The sequence below is a fragment of the Myxine glutinosa genome, chromosome 6, assembly GCF_964187855.1.
Source record: "Myxine glutinosa chromosome 6, kmMyxGlut1.1, whole genome shotgun sequence".
Lineage (NCBI taxonomy): Eukaryota > Metazoa > Chordata > Myxini > Myxiniformes > Myxinidae > Myxine > Myxine glutinosa.
The window spans coordinates 100704772-100724256 of NC_136266.1; the positions used below are offsets into that span (position 1 = coordinate 100704772).

At 44.0% G+C, this 19485-nt stretch overlaps 1 protein-coding gene across 3 annotated transcripts in view; it reads right to left on the minus strand.

Moving 5' to 3' along the window:
* The window catches only part of LOC137430117 (sphingosine 1-phosphate receptor 3), a 62041-nt gene extending 43383 nt beyond the window's left edge, over window positions 1-18658 (minus strand). The window contains exon 1 of one of the 3 annotated variants that reach the window (XM_068120684.2): window positions 18394-18658. The gene's annotated coding sequence lies outside the window, so the exon portion shown is untranslated. Of the gene's footprint in view, window positions 1-17526; window positions 17622-18393 lie in introns of those variants that run through there. The other 2 variants (XM_068120686.2, XM_068120685.2) reach the window with 2 other exon arrangements.
* Between the last annotated feature and the right edge of the window lie 827 nt (window positions 18659-19485).

The following is a 19485-nucleotide window of genomic DNA, read 5'->3' on the forward strand; positions in this document are numbered from 1 at the left end:
CCGTACCCAGTCGTACCCAGCTGCTCCTGGACTCTGTGTCCTTTCCTCCTGACAAGGTGGAAAAGTTTCTGTCAACCCTCGACTCTGATTCTGCAACTGGTCCTGACGGCATCAGCCCACGGGTCCTAAAATCATGTTCTTCTGCTCTTTCACTCCCTCTTTCTGTTCTCTTCACCCTCTCTTTTGCTCAAGGTCATCTGCCATCTGCTTGGAAATCAGGCAACATCACCGCTTTGCACAAAAAAGGTGCAAAAACAGATCCCAGCAACTACAGACCAATCAGCCTTCTCCCAATTATCAGCAAAGTCATGGAATCCATCATTGCTTCAGATATTAAATCTTTCCTCTTCTCCAATGGCTTGATCTCTGATCATCAATTTGGTTTCAGACCTGGTCACTCTACTCTGGACATGCTGCTTCTGCTTTCTCAACAATGGATGGAGGTCCTCAACGCCAAACAGGAAATTAGAGCTGTCTCCCTTGACATTTCACGTGCCTTCGATACGGTCTGGCACCCTGCTCTGCTCTCCAAACTCTCCTCCTTTGGTATCCATGGAAATCTCCACGCATGGCTGGCGGACTTCCTCTCTGGTCGTAGTCAACGTGTGGCCCTGAATGGGTTTCTCTCATCTCCTCTTCCTGTTCAGGCTGGAGTTCCCCAAGGTAGTGTTCTGGGCCCTGTGCTTTTTCTGGTCTTCATCAATGATCTCTCTGACTCTCTTGAAAATCCTCTCTATCTCTTTTCTGACGACTCTACTCTCTGTCGCTCCATTCCTCATCCCTCAGATCGGCAGTCTGCAGCCTCCTCACTCTCTGCAGACCTGGACAAAATCACAGACTGGTCAAACAAGTGGAACATGTCTTTCAATCCTGACAAATCTCACTCTCTTACTATGTCTCTTCGAAAAGATCGACTGGACAACCCTCCCATCTACTTTCTCAACAATCCTCTCCAAGAAGTTCTGTCGCTCAAGCTTTTGGGTCTCACTATCTGCCATGATCTTTCTTGGGAAAACCACATTTCCAAGCTGGCCTCCAAAGCCAGTCGCCGACTGGGCATCCTCCGTCGTGCGAAGTCCTTCCTTGGCACACCTGAGCTCCTCACCACATACAAGGCTTTCATCCGCAGCTCAATGGAATACTGTTCCCCCCTCTGGGCTGGTGCTCCTGCCTCACACCTTGCTCGGCTTCACGCTGTTGAGGCCAAAGCTTTCAGAATCATTGGAATCTCCTGCGATGTAGTCAACGCCGAGGGCCTTTCACTCACTCACCGCAGGCAGGTTGGTGGTCTTTCTGTCTTCTACCGACTCCTCTCCGGCCTTGCTCCCCCAGCTCTCTCTGTGCTCTGTCCCCCCAATATTCCTTCAGGTCGCACAAGATCTGCCTGCAACCCTCTTATGGTTAAACTGCCAAAGTCTAGGCTCTCTGCTCACCTTCACTCTTTCATTCCCCTTTTCTCCCGCCTCTGGAACAAACTCCCCCACTCCCTTCAATCCCACTCCTCCCTCCAGGTCTTTAAAACAGCTGTTCACCACCATCTCTTATCTTCCCCCATCGAAAACCTTGATCTTTTCTACCCCCGGTAATTCACCCCAGAGTCCTTGCAGTGTTCATATGTTTTAATCCTCTCCCACCTCCCCCCAAGTCCTCCCGATGTCCCTGCTCTCAAATGTTGTGTTTGTGTCCTTCCCCTTCTTCCCCCTCTCTTTTGTGTCCTCCCCCCTCTCTCCCCATCTTGTCTGCCGCTCCCCTTGTTTTTTGTGTTTTGTGTGTCGGTTTGTCTTTTTGTGTGATTAATGTTTGCTCTTTCACGAGCCTCGATCTTGTATAAAAAAAGGAAAAAAAAAAAAAGAAAGAAAAAAAAAAAGTACTTTCTAAATATGCTTGAAAGCTAAAATATGCACACTGATGCAACTCAAAGCCAATAATCCAGGAAAAAAGCATTAAACCATCAGAAAATGTCTGTAGGCCCTAAACTAAAATATTCGTGAATAAAAGTCAGCTGGTGCAGACTCCGTCTGCTCCCTGCGGGTTCTGAGACAGAAGACAATGGAGCAAACACTCAAACTGGTTGCTGGGCAACGGTAACAAGCGTCTCTTATTTTATGACTTTTGCCGTATTTACATTGAAAATTGCTAGAGCTGTGACCTTTTCAAGAAATAGTTCATTATAAATCACCAATTCTTGACTTATCTGAGCTATTTAGTTGTTTGCAGAATGAAACCACAATGGGGTTTAAAACAGTCAAGCAGACTGGACTTCATGCATTAGAAAGGAAGCAAATACAAGCGATTTCTATGTTTATATCTCTGACCTATGATGTGCATAAGTATTGATCGGTTTAAATATTGCCAATACCGAAGTAATGATAGCAATGATAGCACACTTTAAATCTGCATATTCAATTATACCAGTGCACCCTGCACATTTAATTATACCAGATCGGGGAACCAGATCGAAGCAAGGGTGGAAATCACTCCATTTATGAAGACGAAACGTCTGATGCCCCACGTGGAGATCGGTTTCTGAGGTTTGGGACATGGAATGTAGGGACAATGACAGGGAGATCAGCAGAAGTGGTGGAAGTATTGGTCAGAAGAAGAGTGGACATATGTTGTGTGCAAGAGACGAGATGGAAGGGAAGTGGTGTGAGAATGGTGTAGGGTAGGCAGGGACAGAAATACAAGTTTGTGTGGCAAGGGTGCCCGGAAGGCGTGCATGGTGTTGGTGTCCTTTATTCTGAGGAGTTTGTAGACAGTGTGGCGAGTGTGACTAGAGTGAGTGAAAGGTTGATGATGGTGGAAATGATGATTGGAAAGCTCTTGGTGAATGTCATCTCGGGATATGCTCCGCAGGTCGGTCGGAGCGATGAAGAGAGGGACAAGTTCTGGTGTGCGACAGAGAAGCTGATGGAAAACGTGAAAGATGAGGAAGTTGTTGTGGTAGGAGGAGACCTAAATGGACATGTGGGAAGGAGTATGGACGCCTGGACGGTTTTGAGGGAGTTCATGGGGGTTATGGATATGGTGCGAGGAATGGAGAAGGTGAAAGGATTTTGGAGTTTGCTGATGGAGCTGGTTTATTGATCTGCAATAGTCAGTTCCAGAAAGGAACCTGATGACTTGACAACCGTTGACTACCTGATGGTCCGTAGGCGAGTTAGGGGGCACCTCCAGGACACAAAGGTGATCCCTGTGGAGGAGGCTGTTTCACAGCACCACTTGGTTGTCTGCGACATAAATTGTCTGCGACATAAGGGTGAAAGGTGCGAGGAGAGCTCAGCGGGTGAAGTACCAACCGAGAATGAAGGTGTGGAGGTTGAAAGAGGTGACAGTGAGGGAGGCATTAAAAGAGAGGCTGAGTATGCTGAAGGATGATGTGCTTGAGCTTGAAAGTGGTTGGATGTCAATGAAAGATAGTCTGTTGGGAGCCATTGGTGAGGAATGTGGATGGACTAAAGGACCACTGAGACAATCGGAAACATGGTCGTGGGATGATGAAGTTGGAAAGAGGTTTGACGAGAAGAGGAAGAAGTTCAAGGAGTGGCAGAAGGTGAAGGGTACGGGGAAAGAAAAGGCAGAACATGAAAGTTATAAGGTAGCCAAGAAGGCTGCAAAGAAAGAGGTAGCAAAGGCACAGGAGGCATGTAGGAAAATGTTCGGAGAACGCTTGGATTTGGAAGAGGGTCAGAGAGCGGTATTCAGGATTTCAAAGCAGATAGCGAAAGAGAGGTGCGATGTGATGGCGGTGAGTTGCTTGAAGGATGAAGTGGGACAAATCGTTATGGACCCAGATGGAATAAAAGGAAGATGGAAGAGATATATGGAAATTCTGTTGAATGCAGACAATGAATGGGACGGCAACATCGAGAGTAACCCAGTTTTAGGACCGGCAGAGAAGATAACTGAGAAGGAAGTTGAGGAAGTGATAAAAGCAATGAAGAGTAGAAAAGCAGGAGGGCCGACGGGAGTTGTGGGAGATATGTTGAAGGCAGCAGGAAGTTGGGGTGTGAAGAGAATGAAAGAGATCTGTAATCTGGTGGTGAAAGAAGGCCGCATTCCAGTGGATTGGGAACGGAGTACCCTCGTCCCTCTATACAAGGGGAAAGGTGACCCTCTGGACTGTGGCTCGTATCGAGCGATAAAGTTATTGGAGCATGAAATGAAGGTATTGGAAAGGGTGTTGGAGAGGAGGATAAAGAAGAAAGTGAAGATCGACGAAATGCAGTTTGGATTTATGCCAGGAAGAGGAACGACAGACGTGCTTTTTATTGTAAGGCAGTTGCAGGAGAAGTACATGGAGAAGAGGAAGAAGTTGTTTCTTGGGTTTGTTGATCTGGAGAAAGCATTTGATAGGGTTCCACGCAAAGTAGTGACATGGGCATTGAGGAAGTTAGGAGTGGAGGAATGGTTGATCAGAATAGTGATGGCAATGTATGAGAGAGCGCACACAGCTGTAAGGACGGAGGACGGGAACAGTGGTGAGTTTGAGGTGAAGGTGGGAGTGCATCAGGGGTCGGTACTTAGTCCACTACTATTTGTAGCTGTGATGGAGGTGCTGGCTCGGAGCGTAAAGGAGGGTTTACCATGGGAGTTGTTGTATGCAGATGATCTGGTGTTGATTGCCGAAAGTATGGATGGACTGAAGGAGAAGATGAACAAGTGGAAGGAAAGTATAGAGACAAAAGGTCTGATGGTGAATATCGGAAAAATGAAGGTGATGGCAAGTGGTAAAACATGTGGTGAGGTGGAAAGAACTGGGAAGTGGCCATGTGCTGTGTGCAGGAAGGGTGTTGGAGTGAACTCCATTCAATGTACAATGTGTGCTGAGTGGGTTCATCAAAAATGTAGTGGTCTGAGAGGGTCATTAACCAGTGTGGCAGCTATATTCAAGTGTAAGGTGTGCACAGAGGGAGCTGCAGATGGAGGAAATGTAGAGTTGGATCTTGGAGACGGCGTGAAGCTGGAAGGTGTGAAAACATTTTGCTACCTAGGAGACATGCTGAATGGAGAAGGTGGATCAGACTCGGCAACGGTTGTTCGAGTGAGATGTGCATGGAAGAAGTTTCGGGAACTGAGTGGCGTGCTGACGAGGAGGGGAGTGTCGTTGAAGCTGAAGGGAAAGGTGTATGCTGAATGTGTGAGAAGTGTTATGATTTATGGGAGCGAGACATGGGTTATGAATGTAGAGCAGCAACGAAGGCTGGAAAGGGTGGAAATGCGAATGGTTCGGTGGATGTGCGGAGTATCGTTGAGAGAGAGGAAGACAAATGATGAATTGCGAAAGATAATGGGAATAGAGCCTGTGATGGATGCTGTGAAGAGCAACAGGTTGAGATGGTTTGGTCACGTGATGAGGAATGATGAAAGTGACTGGTTGAGAAGAGTGATGGAAATGAATGTAGAAGGAAGTAGAAAAACGGGGTAGATCGAGAAAGACTTGGCTAAAGGTGGTGGAAGAAGAAGAAATGCGGGCAAGCGGGTTAACAAGGGGAGATGCAGAAAATAGGGCAAAATGGAGAAGATTGTCATGGGGCCCGCAAGGCTAACCTCCGCTCTAGCAGGGAAAATGGCCTTAAAATGCCTGTTGTGTTGTGTTGTGTTGTCGTGGTACACCTACTCCCGACAGTAGTGACAGTAAGGGTCATGTTTTTATCTTCTCTGGGGTATATCGATTACCGCAGATCTAGGCTTTTGTCCGTTATTCTGTGGTGCACGTGATAAGCATAGAATGCCTCAAGGATGTCGTGATTCCTTCAGATTTCTTTCAGTTTAGTGTTAAACAGCAGTAGCGACTGTTTAAAAAGGTAATCATACGTGTTTGCGGTTTATAATATTTTTTACTTCTGGTAAAGGCTTTCCCCATGAAACAACACGACTTATAGTGTTGAAATAATAACAGTGTTGATATAATAGATATAACAACACGATTCAACTGCTATTTATACACGTTAATACGGTGTTTGTCCAAGGAGAAAAAAAATCTCTTGGTGTGGGGGTGGGGGGGGGGGGGGGGGGGGGGCAGAAGTGGGGGGGGGGGGGGGAGGAGGGTGTTGAGAGGGGTTGGCTATTATTGGTATTAACATTGTTTTGTTGTAACATTAATATTATGCTATTATCACAAATGTTGTTATGACTTTTGTTACTAGAAGCGGCTTTGGTAAAATGTCACGATTAGCGATCTCAACACGGATAAACACCTTAGCACGGATTTTGCGCAAGGCGGGAAACCCCTTTTGGGGAGGGAGGGGGGGGGGGGGAATTAAATCGCTACTACCTCCATCGTGTAACCCTTACTCCTCATGTCAAGTTTGGTTGAGATAGGATAAGTAATGACAGAAACTATCGTGGTCAGATAGACAGACAGACACCGAATTGCGTATTTTAACATGACAGTTCATTATTAATGTGCAACATTTTTAGTTTGCCTTTAGGCTTGCATATGATTGCAACCTAGTCCTCTTGAATATAAAGCTCCTTCACAAACCACTTCATCAATTGTATATAAAACTTATTTATTATGTAACCTCATCAATATCCTGTTACTTGAGTGAACTCTATTTAATACCAATTTCCTACCAAGTTGCATTATATATCCTTGTAAATATACTCCATTGTAATGCCCCCTTCCACAAAATCTCAAATCTACGTACATTTACTTTTCACCTTCTCTCCAAATTGTGGTGGAAATATGATGACGACAGTAAGAACTTCATTGCATGAATTTTCCAAACCTCCGAACACAACCACAACCCTTAAATAGTCATGGATGTGCTTGAGCAGTCTCTATTTTAGTTCAAGTGGTACCATTAGTCATCTTTGTTCTAAAATTCAAGTTTATGATCAAGTACGAACATTAGGCAATGACACAATGGAAATTACAATCTGTATTGTCTGTTTTGTTTTGTCTACTCACCCATGATGGCATCATTACTCCCAGTAACAAATTATATTTATACTAAAGTAATTTGAAAGTTCAACAAACAGCAGCATAGCAACGTAAATATTATTACAGTAAATAAACATGATCAAAAGCGTGTTTTTATCCTGCAATGCATATTTTTGTTGATAACATTTGCATGAGATACATCGGAGGAAAAAGAGAATAAATCGTTCATAAATGTTCAATTCCCAAAATTGCATTGAATATTATACCAACATTTTCAATTAGTGACCAACGTTTTGAAATCTCGTTCCATTTATGAACGGTTTGGAGAACAATACAAATTTCAATGTGTTATCATTAGCTCAATACACACACACACACACACACACACACACACACACACACACACACACACACACACACACACACACACCTCGTTTTTTCATTTCTGTTCCTCACAATTCTATCCCTCTCTTTCATTCACACACACACACACACACACACACACACACACACACACACACACACACACACACCTCGTTTTTTCATTTCTGTTCCTCACAATTCTATCCCTCTCTTTCATTCACACACACACACACACACACACACACACACACACACACACACACACACACACACACACACACTTATTAATTGTACAGTATCGGTTGTTCCTAAACTTAAATAATTTAAAGGATTGTTGTAAATGATGTTAATTTCACAACATCCTATATTCAACTTTATTTAAATTGTAAACCTCAAACATAGTTTCTCCACCTAAAGCAAGAACGTTAACCCGTAAGCAACTGACTAGTTTCCCGACTGCATGGATCATCAGCTGGGCACCGTTCTTCCTCGAGGTTTCAATCCTTTCAGGTTTCAATCCATTTCTCACACACACACACACACACACACACACACACACACACACACACACACACACACACACACACACACACACACACACACACACACACATCACCACCACAGGTCCTCATTTTTCTCAAGCCCCCCCACTTCCACTAGTGTCTGCCAATTGTAAGGCCCCCCCCCCCCCCCCTCCCACTACGGTCCGTCAAATCTCAGGCCCCGCAACCACTCGGGTCCGCCAAGTCTCAGACCCTCCTTCCACTCTGGTCCGCCAAATCTCAGGCCCCCCTTCCACTCGGGTCCGCCCAATCTCAGCCCCCCTTCCACTTGGGTCCATCAAATCAAACGCCCCCCCCCCCCCCCCTCTTCCACTCGGGTCCGCCAAATCTCAGGCCTCTCTCAATGAGGCCAAGTGTGTGTCCTCCTCGATGGGTTAGAGTTGGAAAAACCCATTAAGCCATGGGCGGCTCCCCCTCCCCCACCACAGCCACCCATGGAGATGTTTTATTTGGCACGTTACTGGATCTCAAGGAGCTCGGTTCCATGCAAGCATAACATGGCATAAAGGGAGTCGCCAAATCCTGGGTTTTCGCACTCAGCATGGTGAGGTCAGAGAAACTAAGTAAGCTGCCAGGCCAGGCCGTGTCCCAGATGATCCACGCGACTTTGGGTTCCATATGCACGGCCCTCCACCCCACCAAATCTGCCGTGCACTCCCAAACCACTGCATTTGGCACAAATCCTCAATCTCACCTTGTTCTCTCACATCCTCAAGAGACGGAGCTCGACATGAGGAGGTCCGTCAAAGCCGTGCCTTCCCACCCGGAAGCACGGGGTCCACAAGTCCCACCAAGCTTCAGAGCCATGCCATCCAAAGGCACGTCAAATGGCGCGACACCAACCACCATCTCCTCCCATCAAGGCGCTGTTCTGTGTGTCCTGTGTGCTCTTTGTGTTCAGTGTGTTTGGTGTGTTCAGTGTGTTTGGTATCTCTGTATGCAGATTTTAGAAGGTGGAACGGAATATCCACCTTCTTTTGGTGAAGGATCTCAATTGATGGACTATGTTGTGAAGTTTTCTTGTTCTCAGAGTTTTGTTCTGAGAGCTCTCTTCATTCAGTATCATCACCAAGCCCCGGACCGTCTCCAACAGTAGTTTGTTTGTGGTAATGTTCCCAGACATGGTTTTTAACATCTCCACAAGGTTATTCTTTATCATTCCCATCTCTCCAACTATCACTGGTACAATTTTGGCGCTCATCAGCTTCCAAGATCTTTTCACTTCATTTTTGAGGTCTTGGTATTTGGTCATTTTCTTTATTTCCGCATTATTTGACCAAAATCACTGGGTATTAAAACCTCAATTAGCAATGCCTTCTTTGCCTTTTTGTACCTCAGTACTATATCCAGTCACAGTGCTTTTTTTTTTTTTTTTAATGTTCATGCTCGATGAGATCATCAGGTCATATGTGAGCGTTACATACATGTTTTCAATAATTTAATTGTGGTTCATGGTTCCATACGTTTTGCAGAACTGGGATATTAATTTTTTTGCAGATGTGCCATTCGATTAACCTACGTATATTGTTGCACTTATGGGTGTACACCTACTCTGACATGTGTTTTTTACATCCCGATAGGAGGTGACTCGTGCTTTCTGTTTCTACCTAGCAAAATATACACTTTTCCAATTGACTCAGTCCTGTCATTTTCTTAGAACCATTTGTGTAGTGTCCTTGGTCTTGGTCATTTATTAGGATTAGTTCTACATCCTAATTGAGCTGACCTCTTCTTAGCCGCTCCAGTGATAATATAAGGGTTTATTTACAACGGAATGTCGGGACAAAGGAAACGCGGTAAACAATAAGGTTCCTATACGGAGCGCTCCCACACCAGATGTATCACACGGACGAAGGGAAAATAAAAGGAATGAAATTAAATGTGTAAGTTATTGTGCACTCACCTCAATCGTCGCCGTGGCAGCGATCGTCATGTCCGAGCGCGCACTCCGGTGTTGGCGGGAAGTAGGCCTCAATCCGCCTCGTTCGCACGCTGCTAGGCCTCACCGGGCATCTAGAATGTTCTTCTGGCGTCAGTCCCTCACCATTGGCCGAGTGCTTCATGCTCTCCTCCCCATCCCATCGGTCGGTGGCCAATCAGTATGTCGCTTCCCTTGCTCTTACTTCACCACTCAGCGAGCTGCTTCTTGCTTTGCTCCGGCTAATCCCTGTTCCCCAGGGCGTGGCTTTTGGCCTGCTTGCTCCGATGTGTGTTTCCCCACAGTGTGGTTCGCGGCAGCGCCCAAACTGGCTTCCGGGTGGGTTTCCATTATTATTATTTGCTCTGTGTGGTGCTTTTAATGGTGGCATTCCTCACTAGTGTTTATGTGTGGTGCCATACGGGACAAAGGATAGATCACAGGTCTCACGAACAGGGGAATTAGCATAATCTCTACTCTAGTTATCACAAGGCCATCCTCATATGACCACAAATATACAAACTTAATCCGACATCCGGGATAGACAGGTCCCTGCTTATGTACATCGAGATGGTTCTTCTTCTTCATGACAGTCGGAGCATGATACCTATACAGATCTACCTGATCTATATATCACTCTTCCCCAAAATTCATAACATCATTATTTGACCGTGTTTTATTTTGTTACCGGCATTTCTTAATAAAGCTGGACATTTTCTTGTACATTTGACACTCGTCTCGGTTTGAGTTGATTTATTGCAGGTTTGAGGACTGCCGGTGGGATCCGTGAAGGTAAGCGCTCCAGTTTCTCCCCCTCCCTCGTTTCCCCATACATATTCTCCGCCATTTGACCTGAATGCCTCAGAGTAACAGCTCGTTTGGTCATCCGTGCTACCCTGAGGTGATCACCAAGGGTAGTCACGCGACAATATATCTATCTATATATCTGTGCAGTGTCTGTGTAGTCCTGTGTTGTCACTGAACTACTCCCTCAAACTTTTGTGAAATCCTACCAAACTTCTGGTATGCACATACCTCTCCCATGTGTATATCCAAAGGGTATTTTGTTCGAAAAAATTTTAAATATATTTTTGTATTTTTTTTTAATTAAATTTTTTTTTTTTTTTTTTTTCAATTTAAGTCTTCAACTTCAATTGTTTATAAAATGTAATATCACGTATATTACAAATACATTTGTGCAAAATAATTGTTTGTATTATGACTGGTGTAAACCATGACAAAACAGCAACTCAGGTACAGTCATTTATCGATATATCTACATATCTGGGCAGTGTCTGTGTTGTCACTGAACGGCTCCCTGAAACGTTTGTTTCCGTGGTTGTGAAGTGTTTTTAATAACGTGGTGGTGGTTTTGAATCACGTGGTGGTGAGGTATTTTGAATTATGTGGTGGTGAGGTGTTTTTTAAATCGCGTGGTGGTGAGGTGTTTCTAAATCGCGTGGTGGTGAGGTGTTTTTCAATCACGTGATGGTGAGGTGTTTTGAATTACTTGGTGGTGAGGTGTTTTAATTATGTGGTGGTGAGGTGTTTTTAAATCACGTGGTGGTGTGTTTTTAAATCACGTGGTGGTGAGGTGTTTTTAAATCATGTGGTGGTGAGGTGTTTTGAATTACTTGGTGGTGAGGTGTTTTTAATTATGTGGTGGTGAGATGTTTCGAATTAGTTGGTGGTTAGGTGTTTTGAATTAGTTGGTGGTGAGGTGTTTTGAATTAGTTGGTGGTGAGTTGTTTTGAATTAGTTGGTAGTGAGGTGTTTTAAATCATGTGGTGGTGAGGTGTTTTGAATTACATGGTGGTGAGGTGTTATAAATTAGGTGGGGGTGAGGTGTTTTGAATTACATGGTGGTGAGGTGTTATAAATTACTTGGTGGTGAGGTGTTATAAATTAGGTGGGGTGAGGTGTTATAAATTAGGTGGGGATGAGGTGTTTTGAATTACGTGGTGGTGAGGTGTTATAAATTACTTGGTGGTGAGGTGTTTTAAATTAGGTGGGGGTGAGGTGTTTTAAATTACGTTGTGGTGAGGTGTTTTGAATTATGTGGTGCTGAGGTGTTTTGAATTACGTGGTGGTGAGGTGTTTTAAATCACGTGGTGGTGAGGTGTTTTGAATCACGTGGTAGTGAGGTTTTTGAATCACGTGGTAGTGAGGTTTTTGAATTACATGGTGCTGAGATGTTTTGAATTATGTGGTGGTGAGGTGTTTTGAATCACGTGGTGGTGAGTTGTTTTGAATCATGTGGTAGTGAAGTTTTTGCATTACATGGTGCTGAGGTGTTTTGAATTATGTGGTGGTGAGGTGTTTTGAATTATGTGGTGGTGAGGTGTTTTGAATTTCGTGGTGGTGAGGTGTTTTTAATTTCGTGGTGGTGAGGTGTTATAAATTACTTGGTGGTGAGGTGTTTTAAATTAGGTGGGGTGAGGTGTTATAAATTAGGTGGGGATGAGGTGTTTTGAATTACGTGGTGGTGAGGTGTTATAAATTACTTGGTGGTGAGGTGTTTTAAATTAGGTGGGGGTGAGGTGTTTTAAATTACGTTGTGGTGAGGTGTTTTGAATTACGTGGTGGTGAGGTTTTTGAATCACGTGGTAGTGGGGTTTTTGAATTACATGGTGCTGAGATGTTTTGAATTATGTGGTGGTGAGTTGTTTTGAATCACGTGGTAGTGAAGTTTTTGCATTACATGGTGCTGAGGTGTTTTGAATTATGTGGTGGTGAGGTGTTTTTTAAATCGCGTGGTGGTGAGGTGTTTCCAAATCGCGTGGTGGTGAGGTGTTTTTCAATCACGTGGTGGTGAGGTGTTTTGAATTACTTGGTGGTGAGGTGTTTTAATTATGTGGTGGTGAGGTGTTTTTAAATCACGTGGTGGTGAGGTGTTTTTAAATCACGTGGTGGTGAGGTGTTTTTAAATCATGTGGTGGTGAGGTGTTTTGAATTACTTGGTGGTGAGGTGTTTTTAATTATGTGGTGGTGAGATGTTTCGAATTAGTTGGTGGTTAGGTGTTTTGAATTAGTTGGTGGTGAGGTGTTTTGAATTAGTTGGTGGTGAGTTGTTTTGAATTAGTTGGTAGTGAGGTGTTTTAAATCATGTGGTGGTGAGGTGTTTTGAATTACGTGGTGGTGAGGTGTTTTGAATTACATGGTGGTGAGGTGTTATAAATTAGGTGGGGGTGAGGTGTTTTGAATTACGTGGTGGTGAGGTGTTATAAATTACTTGGTGGTGAGGTGTTTTAAATTAGGTGGGGTGAGGTGTTATAAATTAGGTGGGGATGAGGTGTTTTGAATTACGTGGTGGTGAGGTGTTATAAATTACTTGGTGGTGATATATATATACAGTCACGTGAAAAAGTAAGTAGGTTCTTACTACTTACTAAATAGGTTCTAAATTTCTCCCAGTCAATGTCAGAGACAGGTAGACAGTAACTGTTATAAGAAACGCCTATTTGAGGTTGTTTCTGCCGAAGGGGGCAATACCACCTATTAGAGCCAAGGGTGTACTCACTTTTTCCACATGCGAAATTTGCATTTATGTTTATTTAAATTATACAATGGACTACAAAATGTAAAAGTTTCATGATATTTGTTTTATTATATCACCTTTATCTATCAATATTGTTGAAATGAAGATCAAATAGCTGTATGTTGAAATATGTTGAAAAAGTCAAAACTTTACATGGGGTGTACTTACTTTTTCACGTGACTGTATATACAGTGCGTATCAAAAAAAAGGTAATCCGAATTCAAGGGGTTAATATGCAAAGGTTATTTAGTTTGACAATTTACATGTGGTTTACCAATTATGAGGAGATCCTCAGCTTTCCATTGATGCCTTTCATGCATCATTGCTGTCACACATGACCGAGTACATGTTCATTCAAAATGACAAGTTCAAATCGCATTTTTACAAGTTTGGCTAATCGGTGCAAGACAGTTTTAAATGGACGCATTACTTGTCGACTGCCAAGTTGATTACGTACAATTGTTAAGCTGGTCTGGTAATCGTGGGTTGCGTCATCCTTTGTTTAAGATGGGTATTTAAGATGGGCCGACAGTGTATGGGTTTAGAGACAGTCTGAGTCATTGAAAAGATGGTTCAACTTACGACTGAACAGCGGACCTTCGTGGTTACAACCTTTCACCAAACTGGAAGTTTGCAGTGAATTCGTGATGCGTTCAGGGAACGTTTCCCAGAACGGGAGCCTCCAGCAGCCAAAACCATCTGGACGAATGTTAGAAAATACCAAGAGCATGGCACTAGCCTCAACCGTAACAAGGGGATTCTGGTAGGAGGCGCCCTGGGCGATCGGAAATGAACATTGCAGCAGTAAGGCAGCAAGTTTTGGAGCATCCTAGGGATACCAGCGCAAGACAAAATGGGACGGGATTGCCCTCGGCAACATTCAACCGAATCACAAGACTGGACCTCCACCAACATCCATATCGGATTCACATCCGGCATCAACTTACGGCAGGGGACTTTGCCAGGAGTCTGGTGCTTGCCAGATGGTCGATAGCATGTTGCGAAGCAGATGTCAATTTCCTGCGGCATCTCGTTATCGGCGAAGAAGCTGCTTTCGCCATGGACGGCAAGGTCAATACCCATAATGTTCTTGAATTTGCACCGACAGGACAACCCTCGGAATTTAATTTTGACACCAACATGAATCGACAAAAGTGGACTGTTTGGTTGGGACTTTGTGGAAGTGGTCAGGTGATCGGACCATTTTTCTTTCAAAGGAATGTCAATGGTAACAGGTATCTGCAGATGATCAATGATGAAGTTTTACCGCAGCTGGAGGAGAACTTTGAGCGACAAGTTTGTGGTGTCTTCAGATATCTCTGGTGGGCCCAAGACTGCACCCCAGCACATCGTCTTATCGCTGTCCGAGATCGACTGAGGGAACTCTTTGGAGACAGAGTCATCGCCCTCAACCAAGCAATGGAATGGCCGCCAAGATCACCTGACCTCACACCATGTGATTATTTCCTTTGGGGACATTTAAAGAACAAGGTGTTCGTAACTCCTCCCCGTGATCTTGACGAATTGCAGGGCCGTATTCAACATGAAGTGGATGCTTTGCGCAATGACCGGGCTATGGTGAGACGAGCAGTTCAGGGCATGCTCCGCCGCTGTGAGCTTTGTGTTGAAAGGTTAGGTGGACATGTTGAAGGTGTGGGTGCATAAAGACCAATCATTCCTGAGAAAAGTTCACATCTGACGTTCATTTTGCATCAATTATCCTGACTTGCATCGATTAGCCAAACTTGTAAAAATGCGATCTGAACTTGTCATTTTCAATGAACATGTACTCGGTCATGTGTGACAGCAATGATGCATGGAAGGTATCAATGGAAAGCTGAGGATCTCCTCTTAATTAGTAAACCACATGTAAATTGTCAAAATAAATAACCTTTGCATATTAACCCCTTGAATTCGGATTACCTTTTTAAAAATATGCACTGTATATATATATGTATATATATGTACACAGTGTTGGAAATACTTGCAGAAACACACAAGCACATGTATATAATACTGTACATACACAATGCATTATTACAGCAAATATACAAAAATGAATATGTTGTACAGTACGGTACATTCATTAGTATGTGGTATGTGAGCCCTTTGCTTTGTCAAGTGCATAACATCTTGTTTTAATATTCCCATTCACTTTATCATTGTAAGACTGTTCTTTGTAAGAATTCATTGTGAGAATGTTGTTCCAAATATCTTGTGGCACTTTGTGAAAATTCCTCCATGTTTGGTTGCCATTTCACTTTCCAAGTATCCATATAATCCCACATTGCCTATATATATATATATATATATATATATATATATATATATATATATATATATATATATATATATATATAGTATACAGAACCGAGGCTCGTGTAGGAGCTAACACATTGAACATGAAAACATGCACAGACACATAAAACATACAATGAAGGGAGCGGGAGACAAGAGGGGGAGGGAGAGGGAAGCACACAAGCACAAAAACAGCAGAGAACAGGAACGTCGGTAGATCTGTTAAGGGGAGGGGCTGGGGGAGGAAGGAGGAGTACATGGCATAAAGCAAATGAACAATACTAGGAATTTCAGGAAATAAGTTGGGGATTGAAAGAGGTGGATTTTGGGTGAAATTAGCAGGGGTAGAAAAGATCAAGGTTTTGGATGGGGGAAGATAAGAGATGGTGGTGAACAGCTGTTTTAAAGACCTGGAGGGAGGAGTGGGATTGAAGAGAGTGAGGGAGTTTGTTCCAGAGGTGGGAGAAAAGAGGAATGAAGGAGTGAATGTAAGCAGAGAGTCTTGATTTTGTCAGTTTAACCATAAGAGGGTTGCTGGCAGATCTTGTGTGACATGTAGGAATATTTGGGGGACAGAGCACAGAGCAGGAGGAGCAAGGCCGGAGAGGAGTCGGTAGAAGACAGAAAGACCACCAACCTGCCTGCGGTGAGAGAGAGAGAGAGGCCCTCGGAGTTAGCTTCATCGCGGGAGATACTAATGATTCTAAAAGCCTTGGTTTCTACAGCGTGAAGCCGAGCTAGGTGTGAGGCAGGAGCACCGACCCAGAGGTGATAATTTAATAAGCCGGTTAATTATCTTCAAAAGGTGTCTTCTAATGTGCACAAAAACCTGGTTTTCATTCATGTGCTTTTTAGATCCCTTTGTATGCATGCAAAGTTTCGGGCCGCTAGGTTATGAGTCATGGAGGAGACACACTGACTGACTGACACACACTGTTCACTTTTATCATTATTATTGTTATGATCATAGATATATATATATATATGTAATGAGGACCGGTCTCGCTCGCCGGAGATAAGCTCCGCAGGAGTGAGCATGAGAAGGAATTGGGCACTGGTGTCGTGTGATGCGCACACACACACACACACATACACACACACTATATGTCCACCTGCTAATAATCTAGTCATGTTCAACAATGCTTATGACAAGTTTTTGAGGAATTGCCAAACAAAATTACAGCTGCACAAAGAAGAACAATGTTGGAGTAGAATGCGGACATATTGAAACAGACTGTTGCATGATTTGCAACATGTTGCATGACATGTACATTCAAGCACCAAGAAACCTTGATGTTAATCCCAAGCGTAGGCGGGCAGGGCGTTCCTCGTTAAACATCAATATTCTGCTCCTGTCCTGTCTCAAAGTGACGTTTTTTTTATTTGTCACCTACAGCTACTTCATTCAGCATGTAGTTTGTAGAGTGCGCGGTAATTGTTACTAAAAGGAATTTGATTTTCGTTATGCACAAAACTTTTTCTATTAAACATCGAAGTGAATTTTCTGAAAACATTTTTAAACTTTGCCTGAAGCAGCCTAAACGTGCTATATGATATGTATACTCTAAATGATCCAAATCGTACTCCACGAGTGAGCCTCGATATCTGACAGATCCAATCACACGAGGAAACAAACAACTTGGTTAGACAATCGAACACCTGCTGAGCACCTGGACACGATCGTTCAACTTGGCAGCCTTTCTATTGTGTGCTCAAGTTCGGGATGTACGACATAGCTCGATCGGTACAATATTATCATGTATTCATATAATACTGCAAATCACGCTTTGAAATCTCTCCCTTTGTATTGTATCTCAATGCTACCAAGTACGAAACAGCGCTGGCCCAGACTCTCAGACACGTGTTGCGATAAACCTGCGAACACTGTCCGGTTTGTGAAGTACGGTACCGTAGTACATTCAGGTATAATGATCTGGTATATTTACTGCAAACGTACCAACTCCATGACGTACTTGTGCCTTCCTCTCAGTGCATGTCGTTCTGCTCTCAGGTTTAACGTTACGTGCCTTCAGATAATGAAAAGACAGCGGTAACGTTTAGGGCGGTGTATAAACGAAAGGTTTTTTTTTTTAAAAATGGTACATTCTTAACTCTTGGTTCATATCACACGAATCATAATTGAATACACATGATATTCGTTTCTGGTGTTCTGCCAGGAAATAACTCGAGTGCTAACAACGCAGTCCCACAACGAGGAATTACGTTGGGGGGGGGGGGGTTGCCAACTTGCCATTAGCATTTAGCATTACCCTCGCAGTGTTCGTCAGGGCACGAATTTGTAATGGAGCCAGGATGCTGGCGATAACTCGCCTACTTTTCGCAATTCAAGACGCCGTGGGATGTTTAACGTCCATCAAGGCTGGCAGACGGGGTGCCCAGTTGAACGTCCATCGGAGGAAACGGCACGAACACACCGATCGATCGATCGATCTTCCAGCTTCATGTGAGGTGTTTTGGCGGTTTACAGCTCGACCGAGATTCCAACTCCTACGCAAACCTCAATGTAAGCGCTCAAGGCTATATATGAGGTTTGAATACATATTGCATATATGAGCTTTTAACATCAGACATCACGGATATCGATACTATTAATATTATATACACATACACGATCGATCCAACTTCGTAAAGGAACTCATTCGTGAAACGCTTTATACCCATAACCGCGAAAACCTTCCGTTACATGAACGTGCCAGCAATGGAAGCGATTTAACAAGCAATCCTGACGATGGATACGTATATGATCCGTCACCTGTGACCTGTGGGTTTATATAGGCTTTCTGGCCCGATCACCGTCCCTCACCTTCACTCCATTATGACCCCGCATGTCCACATCGAGACTCGCGTCTCTCCCTCCGTTCGTTCGCGCTCTCGATCTCCCCCGAATTCATGACCTCAAACCGCCTTCCTTCGCTTTGCTACTTTGCTTCCTCCTTGTTCTCCACCGCCCAGCGATCCCCTCTCCCCCACCCTCCTATTTAAAAACCGTTCATCGGTTGTTTAAAAAAAAAGTTTTGCTTCTGCCTCATTCCAAACGTCACACAATCTTTCTCACTCGTATCTAATTTCCACTCTTTCTCGTCCAAATCTCTCCTTTTATTCGAACTTCCCATTTTCAAACAGCGAATGTTCCACCACAATTTTGTTTTTTATTTTAAATCGGCTGAGATAAGGACCTACCTTACCTATACGTACGCCAAACGGACCTACCTATAATCTACGTCCATGGTCAACCTCTGGTCTAATGAACGACGTGACCTCACCACCAGCGATGACCTCTCCCAGGCTGACTACATAGCTGGCCACAGACTGGACATCCTCCATCATTCCTTAGGAAATCAGAACATTCCTTTTAGCCCACAAGGCGTTTAGCCATAGCCCAATGGAATACAGCTCTCCCGATGAGCTAAAGCTCCAGCATCTCAACTGCTGTATCTCTCCTGGATTCCATGCAAGCTAGAACTCTCAATATTATTGGGATCTCCTGCGACGAGGCCGAAGCACAAGGCTTGTTGCTGTTGCATCGCAGACAGGTCAGTGTCCTCCCTGTCTTTTTACCTCCACTCTTATGGTCTCCTCTCAGCCCTCGGACCCTCTCCAGCTCACTCAAGATGTCCACATTCTTTCAGCAATTCCCTCTCCTCGTTGTACTCCTGAAGTTTAGGCTTTGTGCCCACATCAACCCTGTGTCCCTCTTTTCTCCTGAGTATGGAACTTCTTTCCAGAGGCTGTTTAATCACACCCTTCATCCCATGGCTTCAGTAACCTGTTCCTAGAACCTGGTGCATCACATCTTCATATCATTGTGAATGACCAGTTACAAGGTCATATCTCACGAAGCTTTGAGACAGGAATGCGCATTGTGAGTATGGAGCCCTGTTGGAGGACATCATAC